We start from the raw sequence: 14,309 nt of genomic DNA, 5'->3' as shown, positions 1-14,309 counted from the left end.
CCAACAGTGCAAGACTGTTCCCTTTTCTCCACACCCTCTCCAGCATTTACTGTTTGTAGATTTTTGGATGATGGCCATTCTGACCGGTGTGAGAAGATATCTCATTGTAGTTTTAATTTGCATTTCTCTAATGATTAGTGATGTTGAGCATTCCTTAATGTGTTTGTTGGCAATCTGTATATCTTCTTTGGAGAAATGTCTATTTAGGTCTACTGCCCAATTTTGGATTCGGTTGTTTGTTTTTTTATTATTGAGCCGCATGAGCTGCTTGTAAATCTTGGAGATGAATCCTTTGTCAGTTGCTTCATTTGCAAATATATTTTCACATTCTGAGGGTTGTCTTTTCATCTTGTCTATGGTTTCCTTTGGTGTGCAAAAGCTTTTAAGTTTCATTAGGTCCCATTTGTTTATTTTTGTTTTTTTTCCATTTCTGTAGGAGCTGGGTCAAAAAGTATCTTGCTATGATGTATGTCATACAGTGTTCTGCCTATGTTTTTCTCTAAAAGTTTGACAGTGTCTGGCCTTACATTTAGGTCTTTAATCCATTTGGAGTTTATTTTTGTGTATGGTGTTAGGGAGTGTTCTAATTTCATACTTTTACTTGTACCTGTCCAGTTTTCCCAGCACCACTTATTGAAGAGGCTGTCTTTTCTCCACTGTATATGCTTGCCTCCTTTATCAAAGATAAGGTGACCATATGTGCGTGGGTTTATCTCTGGGCTTTCTATCCTGTTCCATTGATCTATGTTTCTGTTTTAGTGCCAGTACCATACTGTCTTGAATACTGTAGCTTTGTAGTATAGTCTGAAGTCAGGGAGCCTGACTCCTCCAGCTCCATTTTTCGTTCTCAAGATTGCTTTGGCTATTCGGGGTCTTTTGTGTTTCCATACAAATTGTGAAATTTTTTGTTCTAGTTCTGTGAAAAATGCCAGTGGTAGTTTGATAGGGATTGCATTGAATCTGTAGATTGCGTTGGGTAGTAGAGTCATTTTAACAATGTTGATTCTTCCAATCCAAGAACATGGTATATCTCTCCATCTGTTGCTATCACCTTTAATTTCTTTCATCAGTTTCTTCTAATTTTCTGCATACAGGTCTTTTGTCTCCTTAGGTAGGTTTATACCTAGATATTTTATTCTTTTTGTTGTAATGGTAAACGGGAGTGTTTTCTTAATTTCACTTTCAGATTTTTCTTCATTAGTGTATAGGAATGCGAGAGATTTCGCTGCATTAATTTTGTATCCTGCTACTTTACCAAATTCATTGATTAGCTCTATTAGTTTTCTGGTAGCATCTTTAGGATTCTCTATGTATAGTATCTTGTCATCTGCAAACAGTGACAGCTTTACTTCTTCTTTTCCAATTTGGATTCTTATTATTTCTTTTTCTTCTGTGATTGCTGTGGCTAAAACTTCCAAAGCTATGTTGAATAATAGTGGTGAGACTGGGCATCCTTGTCTTGTTCCTGATCTTAGTGGAAATGGTTTCAGTTTTTCACCATTGAGGACGATGTTGGCTGTGGGTTTGTCATATATGGCCTTTATTATGCTGAGGAAAGTTCCCTCTATGCCTACTTTCTCCAGGGCTTTTATCATAAATGGGTGTTGAATTTTTGTCGAAAGTTTTCTCTGCATCTATTGAGATGATCATATGGGTTTTTTCCTTCAATTTGTTAATATGGTGTATCACGTTGATTGATTTTCATATATTGAAGAATCCTTGCATTCCTGGAATAAACCGAACTTGAACATGGTGTATGATCCTTTTAATGTGCTGTTGCATTCTGTTTGCTAGTATTTTGTTGAGGATTTTTGCATCTATGTTCATCAGTGATATTAGCCTGTAGTTTTCTTTCTTTGTGACATCTTTGTCTGGTTTTAGTGTCAGGGTGATGGTGGCCTCGTAGAATGAGGTGGGGAGTGTTCCTCCCTCTGCAACATTTTGGAAGAGTTTGAGAAGGATAGGTGTTAGGTCTTCTCTAAATGTTTGATAGAATTCACCTGTGAAGCCGTCTGGTCCTGGGATTTTGTTTGTTGGAAGATTTTTAATCACAGTTTCAATTTCAGTGCTTGTGATTGGTCTGTTCATATTTTCTATTTCTTCCTGGTTCACTCTCGGCACGTTGTGCATTTCTAAGAATGTGTTCATTTTTTCCAGGTTGTCCATTTTATTGGCATAGAGGTGCTTGTAGGAATCTCTCATGATCGTTTGTATTTCTGCAGTGTCAGTTGTTACTTCTCCTTTTTCATTTCTAATTCTATTGATTTGAGTCTTTGCCCTTTTTTTCTTGATGAGCCTGGCTAATGGTTTATCAATTTTGTTTATCTTCTCAAAGAACCAGCTTTTAGTTTTATTGATCTTTGCTATTGTTTCCTTCATTTCTTTTTCATTTATTTCTGATGTGATCTTTATGATTTCTTTCCTTCTGCTAACTTTGGGTTTTTTATGTTCTTCTTTCTCTAATTGCTTTAGGTGCAAGTTTAGGTTGTTTATTCTAGATGTCTCCTGTTTCTTGAGGTAGGATTGTATGGCTATAAACTTCCCTCTTAGAACTGCTTTTGCTGCATCCCATAGGATTTGGGTCATCGTGTCTCCATTGTCATTTGTTTCTAGGTATTTTTTGATTTCCCCTTTGATTTCTTCAGTGATCACTTCGTTATTAAGTAGTGTATTGTGTAGCCTCCATGTATTTGTATTTCTTACAGATTTTTTCCTGTAATTGATATCTAGTCTCATAGCGTTGTGGTAGGAAAAGATACTTGATACAATTTCAATTTTCTTGAATTTACCAGAGTTTGATTTGTGGCCCAAGATATGATCTATCCTGGAGAATGTTCCATGAGCACTTGAGAAAAATATGTATTCTGTTGTTTTTGGGTGGAATGTCCTATAAATATCAATTAAGTCCATCTTGTTTAATGTATCATTTAAAGCTTTTGTTTCCTTATTTATTTTCATTTTGTATGATCTGTCCATTGGTGAAAGTGGGGTGTTAAAGTCCCCTACTATGATAGTGTTACTGTCGATATCCCCTTTTATGTCTGTTAGTATTTGCCTTATGTAATGATGTGCTCCTATGTTGGGTGCATAAATATTTACAATTGTTATATCTTCTTCTTGAATAGATTCCTTGATCATTATGTAGTGTCCTTCTTTGTCTCTTGTAATAGTCTTTGTTTTAAAGACTATTTTCCCTGATATGAGAATTGCTACTACAGCTTTGTTTTGATTTCCATTTGCATGGAATAACTTTTGCCATACCCTCACTTTCAGTCTGTATGTGTCTCTAGGTTTGAAGTGGGTCTCTTGTAGACAACACATATACGGGTTTTGTTTTTATATCCATTCAGCTAGTCTGTGTCTTTTGGTGGGAGCATTTAATCTATTTACATTTAAGGTAATTATCAATATGTAAGTTCCTATTCCCATTTTCTTAAATGTTTTGGGTTTGTTATTGTAGGTGTTTTCCGTCTGTTGTGTTTCTTGCCTAGAGAAGTTCCTTTAGCATTTGTTGTAAAGCTGGTTTTGTGGTGCTGAACTCTCTCAGCTTTTGCTTGTCTGTAAAGGTTTTAATTTTTCCATCAAATCTGAGTGTGATCCTTGCTGGATAGAGTAATCTTGGTTTTAGGTTTTTCTCCTTCATCACTTTAAATATGTTCTGTCACTCCCTTCTGGCTTGCAGAGTTTCTGCTGAAAGATCTGATGGGGATTCCCTTGTGTGTTATTTGTTGTTTTTCCTTTGCTGCTTTTAATATGTTTTCTTTATATTTAATTTTTGATAGTTTGATTGCTATATGTTGTGGCATGTTTCTCCTTGGATTTATCCTGTATGGGACTCTCTGTGCTTCCAGGACTTAAGTAACTATTTCCTTTCCCATATTAGGGAAGTTTTCAACTGTAATCTCTTCAAATATTTTCTCAGTCCCTTTCTTTTTCTCTTCTTCTTCTGGGACCCCTATAATTCGAATGTTGGTGCATTTAATGTTGTCCCAGAGGTCTCTGAGACTGTCCACAGTTCTTTTCATTCTTTTTTCTTTATTCTGCTCTGCTGTAGTTATTTCCACTATTTTATCTTCCAGGTCACTTATCCGTTCTTCTGCCTCAGTTATTCTGCTATTGATCCCTTCTAGAGTATTTTTAATTTCATTTATTGTGTTTTTCATCATTGCTTGGTTGCTCTTTATTTCTTGTAGATACTTGTTAAATGTTTCTTGCATTTTGTCTATTCTATTTCCATGATTTTGGATCATCTTTACTATCATTATTCTGAATTCTTTTTCAGGTAGACTGCCTTTTTCCTCTTCATTTGTTCGGTCTGGTGTGTTTTTACCTTGCTCCTTCATCTGCTGTGTGTTTTTCTGTCTTCTCATTTTGCTTATTTTACTGTGTTTGGGGGTCTCCTTTTCGCAGGCTGCAGGTTTGTAGTTCCCGTTGTGTTTGGTGTCTGTCCCCAGTGGCTAAGGTTGGTTCAGTGGGTTGTGTAGGCTTCCTGGTGGAGGGGACTAGTGTCTGAGTTCTGGTGGATGAGGCTTGATCTTGTCTTTCTTGTGGGCAGGTCCATGTCTGATGGTGTGTTTTTCAGGTGTCTGTGTCCTTATTATGATTTTAGGCAGCCTGACTGCTAATGGATGGGGCTGTGTTCCTGTCTTGCTAGTTGTTTGGCATAGGGTGTCCAGCACTATAGCTTGCTGGTCGTTGAGTGAAGCTGTGTCTTGGTGTTGAGATGGAGATCTCTGGGAGATTTTCGTTGTTTGGTATTACATGGAGGTGGGAGGTCTTTTGTGGACCAGTGTCCTGAAGTTGGCTCTCCCACCTCAGAGGCACAGCCCTAATGCCGGCTGGAGAACCAAGAGCCTTTCATCCTCATGGCTCAGAATAAAAGCGAGAAAAGATAGAAAGAAAAAAAGAAAGAGGATAAATTAAAATAAAGTAAGATAAAATAAAATAAAGTTATTAAAATAAAAAATATTTATTAAAAAAAGAACAAAAATTTTTTATAGTTAAAAAATCAAAACAAAGGAAACAGGAAAAAACAGATGGACAGAACCCTAGGACAAATGGTGAAAGCACAGCTATTCAGACAAAATCTGACACAGAAGCATACAATACACACTCACAAAAAGAGGAAACGGGGAAAAAATAATATATCTTACTCCCAAAGTCCCCCTCCTCAATTTGGAATGATTCATTGTCTATTCAGGTATTCCCCAGATGCAGGTACATCAAGTTGTTTGTGGAGCTTTAATCCGCTGCTTCTGAGGCTGCTGGGAGAAATTTCCCTTTCTCTTCTTTGTTCGCACAGCTCGCGGGTTTCAGCTTTGGATTTTGACCCGTCTCTGCGAGTAGGTCGCCTGAGGGCGTCTGTTCTTTGATCAGACATGATGGGGTTAAAGGAGCAGCTGCTTCGGGGGCTCTGGCTCACTCAGGCTGGGGGGTGGGATAGGCATGGATGCGGGGCGAGCCTGTGGCAGCAGAGGCCTCTGTGACGTTGCAGCAGCCTGAGGAGCGCTGTGCATTCTCCTGGGGAAGTTTTCCCTGGATCACGGGACCCTGGCAGTGGCGGGCTACACAGGCTCCCAGGAGGTGTGGTGTGGATAGTGACCTGTGCTTGCACACAGGCTTCTTGGTGGTGGCAGCAGCAGCCTTAGCGTTTCATGCCCGTCTCTGGGATCTGCGCTGATAGCCGCGGCTCGCACCCTTCTCTGTAGCTCGTTTAGGAGGAGCTCTGAATGCCCTCTCCTTGCGCAGCAGGAAACAAAGAGGCAAGAAAAAGTCTCTGCCTCTTCGGCAGCTCCACACCTTTCCCTGGACTCCCTCCTGGCTAGCTGTGGTGCACTAACCCCTTCAGGCTGTGTTCACACCGCCAACCCCAGTCCTCTCCCTGCAATCCGACTGAAGCCCGAGCCTCAGCTTCCAGCCCCCGCCCGCCCCGGCGGGTGAGCAGACATGCCTCTCAGGCTGGTGAGTGCTGGTCGGCACCGCCCCTCTGTGCGGGAATCTCTCCGCTTTGCCCTCCGCACCCCTGTTGCTGCACTCTCCTCCATGGCTCCGAAGCTTCCCCCCTCTGCCACCCGCAGTCTCTGCCCACAAAGGGGCTTCCTAGTGTGTGGAAACCTTTCCTCCTTCACAGCTCCCTCCCACTGGTTCAGGTCCCATCCCTATTCTTTTGTCTCTGTTGTTTCTTTTTTCTTTTGCCCTACCCAGGTACGTGGGGAATTTCTTGCCTTTTGGGAGGTCTGACGTCTTCTGCCAGCGTTCAATGGGTGTTCTGTAGGAGCAGTTCCACATGTAGATGTATTTCTGATATATCTGTGGGGAGGAAAGTCATCTCTGTGTCTTACCGTTCCGCCATCTTCTCCTCTGTCTGGTTGATTCTTGATTTAAGAGATACTTGAGTTAAAATAAGAGAGTTTGTATAATTTAGTAGTATTTTGGTGCCCTAAGAGTTTGAGGAGGAAACTGGCACTCTAACATTGAATCAACGGGAGATGGCACCTGATTTTCTGTGAGTTGCTTTGCCCGCTGTGTCCCCGGCTGCCTTAACTCCAACGACCTGCTCCTGCAAAAGGTCTGGGATGTGGCTCTGTAGCACAGCCAGCTGACTTCTGACTCACTCAGTGTGGATCCTGCTTTTCCTTCGAGTCCTGACGAATAAAGCCAGTGACTAACGGGAAGAACAGTCCGTCTGTTATTCCCACAGTCCGTTCAGTCAGTTTAGCGCTCAACCATCACCTCTATTCAGTTACAGAAAATTCTCACCACCTCAGAAGAAACCCCTGTACCCATGAGCATCACTCCCCGTCCTCCTCCTCCAGCCCCTGGCAGCCACCGATCTACTTTCTGTTGCTATAATTTGCCTTTTCTGGACGTTTCATATTAACAGAATCATAAACTAATGACCTTTTGTGTCTGACTTATTTCACTGAGCATGTTTTCAAGGTTTATCCACGTTTTAGCATGTGTCTTTGCTTCATTCACAGATGAATAATATTCCATCGTGTGGGTAGACCACATTTTGTTTATCCATCATCCACTGATGGACATTTGGTATGCTTCTACTTTTTGGCTCTTATGGAGGACACTGTTATGAACATTTGCATACAGGCTTTGTGTGGGCATAGGTTTTCAGTTCTCCTGGGTACATACAAAGGAACAGAATTGTAGGAATAGAATTGCTCTAATGTTTCAAAGAACTGCCAAAGTATTTTCCAAAGTGACTGCCTCATCATGCTTTGATTTTGCATTTCCTTAGTAACTAATGATGCTGAACATCTTTTCATGAGGTTATTGGCCTTTTGTAAATCTTCTTCAGAGAAATATCTTCAAGTCATTGTCCCGTTTTTAAATTGGGTTGTCTTTTTATCTATGAGTTCTGAAAATTCTTTGTATGTTCTAGATACAAGCCCCTTATCGGTTGCAAACTTTTGAACTCAATGACATTTGCATTTCAGTATTAATAGGTCTATCTTCACTTGGGGCATCTGGATAATTTACAAAAAAGACAGCATCTAGTTAAATTCTTGATGGTCACATTGTTGCTGACAAAGTCATGCTTTTCTGTGTTAGTCCCTAAATAAAAAAATTAGAATACTGAAAAAGAAATAGAGAGAGAGTGCAAAAATGGTGCTCATCAGTGCCTTTGTCTCTGAAAAAATTCTATTTCCTATTTACTTCCTGCCCCTCTGGATGCTTTAATATTAGCAAATGAATCTCCTTCACATATAATCCAGTTACCTCTTAAACTGCTGAGTTTATGCTGGTTCTTAGGATGAGTGAGTTCACATGCGAACCCCTCACAAAGTGTATCTCAGATCCCTACAGTCCCCAGGTCCCCTGGATGTAAGCCCTGTTAGTTGTGAAAGAGAGACATTTCGGGGTCTCTCTCTATGGTGCAGGTCTAAGGGTTTAGGTGTCCAAAGGTTTGGGTCTCAAGGTTTTGAGGTCTCCTTGGGGAGAAATTATAGTCTCCTGATATCCCTCCTTATTGTGTGTCACCATGTCAGGAGTGGGGTTTCTGGTGAGACCACATCTCTGTCTCTCCTAGCAGTCTTGATGTGACCCTTTTATCCCTTGTTGTGGAGGCAGCTGTTCAGTTTATTTTTAATTCTTTTTCAGTGGGAATTATTCAATATGTAACTGTATATTTGGTTTGTCCCTTTGTGGAGGTGAGTTGAATATCTTCCTATGCTACCTTCTTGGACTGCTCACCCTTAGAGTTGTTTTCCTTCCAAATAGATATCTTTTCTCTGATAAACTCCAAGGGATTGTCCAGTGTCACCTCAAAGAAAGCATCACAGCAATGCAATTATTTGTTTCATTATTTTGATGTTATTTTTAAAAGTTTTATCTTAGTCTTTTTTAAATGGTTTGCATCTTAGTATAACAAACAAGTACAAGGGCTTTATTTTACGTACATTTTTGAATATTTTAGTCTTTTTAGTATTTTGTTTCCGAAGTTCTTTTTTGCACAAAGTCTTACCCTTTGCTCTCTTTTGTATTTTTAAGGCATGAAAAGAAAGAAAGGCATTTTATTTGTCATTATACCTTGTTATCTGCCACCTCTCAATAAACAAGTTTAAAGAGTTCTGGATTTCCCCCACCCCCAACACTGGACCAGAGTTAGGCTTCTTTAGATTAGGGGTATCACTAAAGGAAAAGGCAAGAAATATGCTCAACTCAGGAAATACAGCAATGGCAGAAAAGCCATCCCAGGAAAATGTTGAACAAACTGAGAAACTTTTTTTTTTTAATTCATTTATTTTTGGCTGCGTTGGGTCTTCGTTGCTGCGTGCGGGCTTTCTCTAGTTGCGGTGAGCCCAGGCTACTCTTCATTGTAGTGCGCGGGCTTCTCATTGTGGTGGCTTAAGAAACGGTTTCGAAAGGATCTACTGTATGCTGTGCACAGGTCTGTTATTACACCAAAGAGGCCAGTGCCACTCTACGGCATTCATAACCCTGATTTTTTCATTTATTTTAATTAGAAACATCGAGGTTGTTTTCTTGGGCTGCAAGACATTTCCTCTTGGATTATCTTCATTGTCCAAATCAGGAGGATGATTCAAGGATTAAATTATAGCTGTTAGCTAGCCTGGCAACATGCTTCCTGCTAGGAGCTGAGACCCTACTGATCATGCTTTCTGACATCCCTTTCTAAGCCTCTTCAAGGCATGAGCACCTGGACTCTAAGAACTAAAACTAATTATGATAAAAAGAGGGACTGGAGTTTTTGAAAGTGATTTCTGCAATTATTTTACCTTTGTTTATACTCCATGGGGTTTATGCCTTCAGTCTGTATGAAAAGGATGGGGTTGTACTGGAATATACTTATGAGCATTATTTGCATGTGTGCAAGGAAAAGTGGTGAAGCAGCTTTAACTGGCTTCTTTTACTAACAAAACAAAGCAGACTTTAAAAAAAATAACATGAGCTGGCAGAGCTTGATTTGCATCCCAGACAGTCTTAGTTCAGAACCTGCTGTGCTGTGTCATCTCCCTATGTCCAAGGGTCTGTAGTAAGCCTTTGCAAATGAAATAAGAGCTCTCTGCATTCCTCCCAGAATATGTAGCTGTCACTGGGATTTAGTTGTAACTTTCCTCCTCCCTGGGGTTTAGATGGTGAGACAGAGAAAGTCCCTAAAGAGATATTTTTTAAAACTGGAGAATAGTTGATTTACAATATTCTGTTAGTTTCAGGCGTCTAGCAAAGTGAGTCAGTTGTATATGTATATATATATATTTTCAGATTATTTTCCATTAAAATTTATTACAAGATATTAAATATAGTTCCCTGTACTATACAGCAAATACTTGTTGCTCATCTATTTTATGCATAGTAGTTTTTATTTGTTAATCCCATAAACATAAATTATCCCTCTCCCAATCCCTTCCACTTTGGTAAACGTAAATTTGTTTTCCCTGTTTGTGAGTCTGTTTCTGTTTTGTATATAGATTCACTTGTGTTATTTTTTAGATTCCACATATAAGTGATATTATATAACATCCTTCTCTGTCTGACATAACTCACTAAGTATAATATTCTCTAAGTGCATCCATGTTGCTGTAAATGGCAATATTTCATTCTTTTTATGGTGGAGCAATATATATATATATATATATATATCACATCTTCTTAAGTCAATAGTCTCTTGATGGTCACTTGAGTTATTTCCATGTCTTGGCTATTGTAAATAGTGCTGCTATGAACACTGGGGTACATGCATCTTTTTGAATTAGTGTTTTTGTTTTTACAGATATATACCCAGGAATAGAATTGCTGGATCATATGTTAGTTCTATTCTCAGTTTTTTAAGGAATCTCCATGCTCTTTCCATAGTGGCTACACCAATTTACATTCCCACCAAGAGTGTAGGAAGGTTCCCTTTTCTCCACACCCTCTCCAGAATTTATTATTTGTAGACATCTTAATGAGAGCCACTCTGACAGCTGTGAGGTGATATCTCATTGCGGTTTTGATTTGCATTTCTCTCATAATTAGTGATGTAGAGCATCTTTACATGTGCCTGTTGGCCAACTGTGTCTTCTTTGGATAAATGTTTATTTAAATCTTCTCCCCATTTTTGATTGGGTTTTTCTTTTTTCACTATTGATTTGTATGAGCTGTTTGTATATTTTGGGTATTAACCTTTTGTCAGTTGCATCATTTGCAAATATTTTTTCCCATTCCATAGGTTATCTTTTCATTTTGTTAATGGCTTCCTTTGCTGTGCAAAAGCTTTTAAGTTTGATTAGGTCCCGTTTATTTAGGTTTGTTTTTATTCCTTTTGCATTGGGATACTGATCTAGGAAAATGTTCCTATTTATGTCAGAGAATGTTTTGTCTATGTTCTCTTCTAGAAATGTTATGGTGTCATGTCTTATATTTCGGTCTTTAAACCATTTTGTTTGTTTTTGAATATGGTGTGAGTGTTATGATTTCATTGATTCACATGTAGCTGTCCAGCTTTTCCAACACTACTTGTTGAAGAGACTCTGTTTTCTCCGTTGTATATTCTAGCCTGCTTTGTCATAGATTAGGTGACCATAGGAGTGTGAATTTATTTCTGGGGTCTCTAATCTATACCATTGGTCTGTACATCTGTTTTTGTGCCAATACCATGCTGTTTTGATTACTGTAGCTTTGTAGTATAGTCTGAAGCCTGGGAGGGTTATGCCTCCAGCTTTGTTTATTTTTCCTTCCCTCAGGATTGCTTTGGCAATTCTGGCTCTTTTGCAGTTTCATGTAAATTTTAGAATTACTTGTTCTAGTTCTGTGAAAAATGCCGTGGGTATTTTGATAAGGATTGCATTAAATCTATAGGTTGCTTTCGGTAGTGTAGCCATTTTAGCAGTATTAACTCTTCCAGTCAAAGAGCATGTATATCTTTCTATTTCTTTGAATCTTCTTCAATTTCCTTTCTCAATGTTTTATATTTTTTAGTGTATAGGTCTTTCACATCCTTGGTTAAGTTTATTCGTAGGTATTTTTATGATGCAATTTTATTTTACTTTATTTTTTAAAATTTATTTATTTATTTTTAACATCTTTATTGGAGTATAATTGCTTTACAATGGTGTGTTAGTTTCTGCTTTATAACAAAGTGAATCAGTTATACATATACCTATGTTCCCATATCTCTTCCCTCTTGAGTCTCCCTCCCGCCCACCCTCCCTATCCCACCCCTCTAGGTGGTCACAAAGCACCAAGTTGATGCAATTTTAAATGGGATTGTTTTTTTAAACTTTCTCTTTCAGATATTTCATTATTAGTGTGAAGAAATGCAACAGATTTCTGTATATTAATGTTGTGTCCTACTTCCATGCTGAATTCATTTATTAGTTCTAATAATCTTTGTGTGGAGACTTTAGAGTTCTCTATATAGAGTATCATGTCATCTGCAAGTAGTAGATGGTATCTTTCCAATGTGGATACCCTTTATTTCTTTTTCTTGTCTGATTACTGTGGCTAGAACTTTCAATATTATGTTGAAGTGGCGAAAGTGGGTATCCTTGTCTCGTTCCTGACTTTATTTCTTTTAAAATTTATTTATTTGTTTATTTATTTTTGGCTGCATTGGGTCTTCATTGCTGCGTGCAGGCTTTCCCTAGTTGCGGCAAGCAGGGTCTACTCTTCATTGTGGTGCACGGGCTTCTCATTGCGGTGGCTTCTCTTGTTGCAGAGCACGGGCTCTAGGCACGTGGGCTTCAGTAGTTGTGGCAGTTGGGCTCAGTAGTTGTGGCTCATGGGCTCTAGAGTGCAGGCTCAGTAGTTGTGGTGCATAGACTTAGTTGCTCTGTGGCATGTGGGATCTTCCTGGACCAGGGCTCAAACCCATGTCCCCTGCATTGGCAGGTGGATTCTTAACCACTGCACCACCAGGGAAGTCCCTCTTGTTTCTGAATTTAGCAGGGTTTCATCTTTTAACTGTTGATTATTATGTTGAATGTGAGTTTTTCATAAATGGCTTTTACTATGTTGAGATTTGTTCTCTCTATACCCACTTTGGTGAGAGTTTTTATCAAGAATTGATGTTGAATTTTGTCAAATGCTTTTTCTGCATCCATTGAGATGATCATGTGCTTTGCATATTTCCTTTTGTTAATGTTTTGTATCACCTTGATTGGTTTGCATATGTTGAACCATCCTTGTCACACTGGAATGAATCCAACGTAATCATGGTGTATGATCCTTTTTATATATTGCTTGATTGGTTTGCTAATATTTTGTTGAGGAATTTTGCATCTATATCCATCAAAGATATTGGCCCGTAATTTTCTTTTTTTGGTAGGGTCTTTGTCTGGTTTTGGTATCAGGGTTATGTAGGAGTCATCAAATGAATTTGGGAGTGTTCCCTCCTCTTCAATTTTTATGAATAGTTTGAGAAGGTTAGGCATAAATTCTTCTTTGTATGTTTGATAGATTTCCCTAGAGAAGCCATCCATTCCTCCATTCCTGGACTATTGTCCAGAGAGGTTTTTTGTTTTTGTTTTTTGTTTGCTTTTTCCTTATGGATTCTATTTCACTTCTCGTGTTCAGTCTGTTCAAATCATCTGTTTCTTCTTGACTCAGGTTTGGAAGGCTATATGTTTCTAGAAACTAGTCCATTTCTTCTAGGTTGTCCACTTCATTTGCATATAACTGTTCATAGTATTCCCTTATGATTTTGTGTATTTTGTGGTAACAGTTGATATTTCTCCTCTTTCAATTCTATTTTGTTTCTTTGGGCCTTCTGTCTTTTCTTCTTGGTGAATCTGGCTAGAGTTTTGTCAATTTTGTTTATCTTTTCAAAAATCCAGTTCTTTGTTTTACTGATCCTTTCTATTATTTTTTGACCTCTATTTTATTTATTTCCTCTCTAATCTTTTTATTTCTTTCCTTCTGTGGACTACGGATTTTATTTGTTTTCCTTTTTCTGATTATTTTAGGAGGTAGGTTATGTTGTTTATTTAAGATGTTTCTTGTTTCTTGATGAAGACGTGTATGCATATGAACTTTCCTCTTAAAACTGCTTTTGCTGCATCCCATAGATTTTGTGAAGTTGTTTATTCACTGTCATTTACCTCAAGGTATTTTCTGATTTCTACTTTGATTTCACCATTGACCCACTGCGTTTTTTAAAAAAAATTATTGAAATAGAATTGATTTAAAATGCTGTGTTAGTTTTAGGTGTACAGCAAAGTGATTCAGTTATGTGTGTGTGTGTGTGTATATATATATATATATATATATATAATTTTTTTAGTCCCAAGTTCCTAATGTATTCCCCCCCATTTCTGCTTTGGTAACCATAAGTTAGTTTTCTATGTCTGAGTTTATTTCTGTTTTGTAAATAAGTTCATTTGTATCCTTTTTTAGATTCCACATATAAGAGATATCATATGATATTTGTCTTTGTCTGGCTTATTTCACTTAGTATGATAATTTCTAGGTCCATCCATGCTGCTGCAAATGGCATTATTTCATTCTTTTTTATGGCTGAGTAATAGTCCATTGTATATATATACCACATCTTCTTTATCCATTCTTCTATCAATGGACACTTAGGTTGCTTCCATGTCTTGGCTATTGTAAACAGTGCTGCTATGAGTGTTGGAGTACATGTATCTTTTTGAATTATGGTTTTCTCTAGATATAAGCCCAGATGTGGTATTGCAGTATCATATGGTAACTCTGTTTTAGTTTTTTTAAAGAACCCCAATACTGTTCTCCATAGTAGCTGTACCAATTTACATTCCCACCAAAAGTGTAGGAGGGTTCCTTCTTCTTCACACCTCTCCTCCAGCTTTTATTTTTTGTAGACTTTTTGATGATGG

The sequence above is a fragment of the Balaenoptera physalus genome (genome assembly GCF_965194825.1).
Source record: "Balaenoptera physalus genome assembly, chromosome: X".
In the NCBI taxonomy this organism is placed as follows: Eukaryota; Metazoa; Chordata; class Mammalia; order Artiodactyla; family Balaenopteridae; genus Balaenoptera; species Balaenoptera physalus.
This window is presented reverse-complemented; position numbering follows the sequence as displayed.